Source organism: Benincasa hispida, chromosome 9, assembly GCF_027475165.1.
Source record: "Benincasa hispida cultivar pf3 chromosome 9, pf3_genome.v1.1, whole genome shotgun sequence".
Taxonomy (NCBI): domain Eukaryota; kingdom Viridiplantae; phylum Streptophyta; class Magnoliopsida; order Cucurbitales; family Cucurbitaceae; genus Benincasa; species Benincasa hispida.
This window is the reverse complement of record NC_143486.1, coordinates 20,040,949-20,046,133: the sequence shown is the minus strand read 5'-3', so window position 1 is coordinate 20,046,133 and position 5,185 is coordinate 20,040,949.

Here is a 5,185-nt window from a genome sequence, read left to right as displayed (position 1 = left end):
GATCGTATGACTATGCGATCGCAATCTTCCAATGCGCACGAACACCTAATTCCTTGGATCGTAATTTTACTTGCACCAACGCATTTTTCCTGCACAAAATAAGTAACTGTTTTTATGCGATGGGCACATGCGATCGCAATTTTCTCAGTTTAACACTTTTGGACATGATATTGTTTATTTTTACCTCGCATTCCCTCATTGTTTTACTTATTTGCGCTGTGCATTTCTACTCGTTATCAGACACCTCTCAGGCCATGAGAAGGTGTGTGGCACCACATCGTTCTGTTGGAGTGTATCAACAAGCAGGGGAAGCAACAAGGATCAATAAGCACTCTAATTCATTAATTTTGGCAGAAACTAAAGCATACTTACACAGTAACAAGTGGGTTTCAAGTCATACCTTTGTAGAACTTCTTCAAAGCTTGATTTTCAGCTACTAACTTCTCCAAATCTTGTTATAGACCACCTCAAGATCTTCCCCACTATCCTCTTGGAGCTTTAGATTGAGTTGTGGGGCTCAAAATAAGGTTGAATAAAGGGAACTTGGAGAAGAGCTCATTGCACTAACCCACTTGAAGAACACCTTTCTTCAACACGAATTTTCAACAAAAATTCTATAGATTGCATGCCTCAATTCCACTCCAATCTTCTCAATATATTGCAGAGTATCATGCAAAGAAGATGGGCTGCATGAGATGCAGCTCATGCTTGGAGTTATTGAAGCCTAACTCAGTGAGTTTGGTGTGAGCTACTTGAAGATGTAATGGAAAAAACCAACAAATCCGATTTGTGTTTTTCTAACTTTTTCAATTTTTCCAATTGAATTCAAAAATCAATTTTGATTTCAAAAATTGAAAATATTATTATTTTTACAAAATTAATTTCATAAATTAATTTTCTAAATAATTATTTAAACAATTTAAATAATTCTAATCAATTTAATATCAAATATTAAATTAATTTTACACAAATCCACCTTTATTTGAATCATATTTAAATATTTATTCTCCTATTCCATTTAATTCTTGAAATTAAACGTGTGATTATATCTCATATAATTACTAATACCCTTAATTCTAATTTGAACGTTTCAAATTAACTTATCATGCTACTCTAAAACTAATTCATTTACGAGCTAGTAGCGAGACCTTGCGGACCTACAGATCATGGGCTCCGACGATCTGAGATTAATTGGCTAAGCTCATTACACCGACTTAACCCCCATTCGTTAACTAATGGGTCACTCCACTAAAGCCCATAGTTGAACTCCTCTCACTGTAGATATATTATGTCTACTCGATATAACCATGATTAGTAAGTTAACCCTTCACAGGTTGTTCGTTATAACGGTTGAGTGAAATGTTTGTTTTACCCTCAAGATTACCTCTTGTTCCTTAAGTCTCACTGATCCTCTAATAAATAATTGATTTGTGATCCAATCAACAAATCGAGTCCCTCTCGGGTCAATGAGAAGGCGAGTCCCCTTGTTCAAGACCTAGAATCAACACTTAAGGGAACAACCTCTCTACGTTCCCTAAGAGCGAGTAGGAGTGAATTCCTTTTTGCACCCTATGTCCCTAGCTATCTATCCGATCTTACCCTGAAATGGGAGGCTTATTGAGCCGGTGCTGTTGAGCCAACCCTTACCTATGCAAATCTAAGAATAATCCTGAATAATTAGGAGTTCATAGTTAGCTCAGGATTAAGGTCAAGTTACCTAGGTCATCGCTTTGAAATAGTCAGTCTTAAACAGTAGATAGCTTTATAAAGTAAGAATGACTAATTTCGTGGTCCGATCTTATACAAACCCATTTGCATAGGATGCCTCAACTTTTCATGTTATAACATGTACGAATTAGGATCACTTCGTTTGTAGCACTTTACAACTCTTTGTAGTAAATACAGAGTAGGTAGCATCTAATAGTGTTACCAAAATAAGGCACCCAATCTTATTCATATACTATAGATCATTTTTGACTATTTACTCGAATCTGATCCACTTTCATGTCTACACATAAAGTTCAAGTACTCATGTAATAGTCATTGGTCTTTTAGGTTTATTGGATTTCTAATAAACAATACATATATTCAATAATAACTTATTGAATTTTCAAATAAGTTTTATTGTTTATGAACCACGAGTTTTAGGACATAAACCAAACACATTCAAGCCCTGAGATCAGCCCTTAAGAGAGCAATCTATCTACTTACACTTGCTTCGGGGAAGGAGTGAATTCCATCTTGTGTAGCTGAGTTCTCAACTCCCTAATCAGAAGAATCCCCAAAGTGGTAGGTTTGAGTCGGCAAACTGGCCACTCGCACACATGCAAATCAAAGGACCGCCCTCAAAGGTAGGAGTTCTCAACTCACTCAGGATTGAGGTCATGTTACCTATGGTCATCCTAGTAAAGTGAAGTCTGTGTCATGAATGACGTTATATAACGAGATGTTAACACTTCGTGGTCAGGTATTATACAAACTCTTTGTATATGATGCCCCCGCTCGCATGTCCCCACATGAATGATCAGGATCAGACCATCTGTAGCAAGTCACAACACTTGTAACTATTCTACAAAGCGGGCCGCATCCGTAGTATTACTAGGATGAGGTTTCCTCCTATATCCATATATTACAGACCATTTTGGTTATCATTTAAGACATGATCTACTAGTATGTCTCTACATACATGCTTAAGTTACAAACGACAACTAGAAAATATGAGATCATGCCCACCTTAGCATGGGCATACAATGTCATGCCCACCTTAAGCTCGTCACAAAATTTCTTTGCCAGGAATGTTTCTTATAATGTTCAAAGGATAGTAAATTGTGGGCTGCAGACAAGCAACCCAAATGGAAGGATCTCCAGTGAAAAGTATTTGATTCAAAAGAGGTATAAACATCTATACAAACAAAATAGACATATAGTCTTAAATTCTAAACTATAAACTAACATCTTATTTCCTGTTTACTTGATAGCTTAAAATTTGTCTGTGACTTGCAACCCCATAGGAAATGACTATGACATATTTTACCCCATTCATCGAGGAGGAAAAAAAGGGTCCTGCAAGAGGTTGAAGAAGAACTGAGTAGATATAGGCCAAGAGAGAGAGTGGTTGAACTATCCTTGAATAGAGGACTTAGTTTAACATTTGACAAAGATGAAATGAAACAAAGGTTTGAAGGAATAGAGAAAATAAAACAATTAATGAACACAAGAATGGATGAAAACTTTGATGCCATGAAGATCAGTCAGCAAAGGTTGACGAAGAAGGTAGATGACTTAGTGGAATCGTTAAATAAACTGATTGACTACATGAAGACTACACAGGCTGGTTAATCACATGCATCGACAAGCAATCTGTTTATGGTATGTAAACTAACTACACTGTATATATTATATTTCATAGTACGAACCTATTATGAATTATATGAAAGTAGCCTGCATCCCAGTTCAAAAAGGAACTCGATGATATAGAGAAAGAACATGAAGAGAAAGAAGAAGAGAAGGAGTTGGTTGATGCTTCTAATGCTCCCACAATAGTTCAAAGAAAAGTTAATGACGAGGACAAAGAAGGCCAAGGAAACAAGAATCATGAATTGAAAATACCATCAATAGTACATAAAGAAGCATGCCATGGAGATAAATGATGGAACATAAAGAACACATGCACAGCAGAAGCGATGAAATCAACAACATTCTAATTGCAATAAAAACAAGAATAAGCATGCAAAAGGGATTAGAAAATACAACCTTTGAAGACTTCACCGCAATCTTCCTCTCCCGAGGTCAGTCGACACGACCAACGATAAATCCTGCTATTCTCCGATTGAAGAACACGGTTGTGGGATCGTTTTGTTAGTGAAAATAAGGGAATTTTACTATACAAAGAACGAGAGTAAAGAGAAATGAGGTGGAGGATTTTAGGTCAAAAGTGGAGGAAGTATTAGTCCTACAAATTTAAAAAACAAAGCCTTTTGTAGAGAAAACACATGCGAAATCCCATTTTGCATGTCTTCCATCTCAAACTCGACTAGCATGTAATCTTTAGGTGTCAAGCTTGGGAAAATCCACTTTAAAGTCCACTTAGTTAGTTGGAAAATCCAAAAATTGGATTTTTCCACTAACTAATTTTTTTATTAAAAAATGAAATATGATTTTCAAATTTTGAAAATTATTTAATCAAAACAATTGCAATTAAATAAAATAAACAAATTTAATATCACATATTAAATTTTCTTTGACACCTAGCTCTGATTAATCATATTAATAAAGTTTTAGAAAACACTTTCATGCTAATGATCAAGTATACTCTAAAAAAAAAATAATTAATAAATTAATTATTTAATTGTAAATTATATCTCATACAAAATACAATTTTCCCTAAAACCTGAATTTGAACATTTCAAATTCTTACTTCACCTAGTTCTTAAATTTTGTCCGTATTAAGCTAGCAAGGAGACCCGATGGACCTACAAATTATGGGCTCCAATGATGCGAGATTAACCGGTCAAACTCCTTAACCTAGTTAATCAAAATTTGTTAACTCATAGGGTTCACTATAGCTTAGAGTTGCACTCCCTTCACTGTAGATATATTATGTGTCCATTTGATATAACCGTCATCAATAAGTTGATCCTTCACAGGTTGTTCGTAACCTCAGCTAGGTCAAATACCGAAATACCCCTGAGTTATATCTTTTCTCCTTAAGTATAACTGTCCCTCTAATGAACAATTGATTTAGGATCATAATCACTAAATCCATTCCCTCTCAAGCCAATGAGAGGATGGGGTCTCTTGTTCAAGACTTGGGATCAGCTTCTAAGGGAGAAATCCTTCTACTATCCCCAAAATAGGTAGGAGTGAATTTCATCTTGCAAATTCTATATCCCCAACCATCTACCCGGTCTTGTCCCTGAAATGGGAGGAATATTGAGCAGTGACGCTGGGCTAGATTAAGGAACAATCACAAATAAACAGGAGTTCATAGACAACTCAAGATTCAAATCAAGTTATCTAGGTCATCAAGAAGTGAAATTAATTAGTGTTAACAGTAAGCGGTGTTAATACGTAATAGTGATTATTTCGTGGTCTGTCTTACATAATTTCATCGTGTAGAACATCCCCACTCACAAGTCTCTACATGAACAAACTGATCACATCGTTTATGACACTTAAAACATTT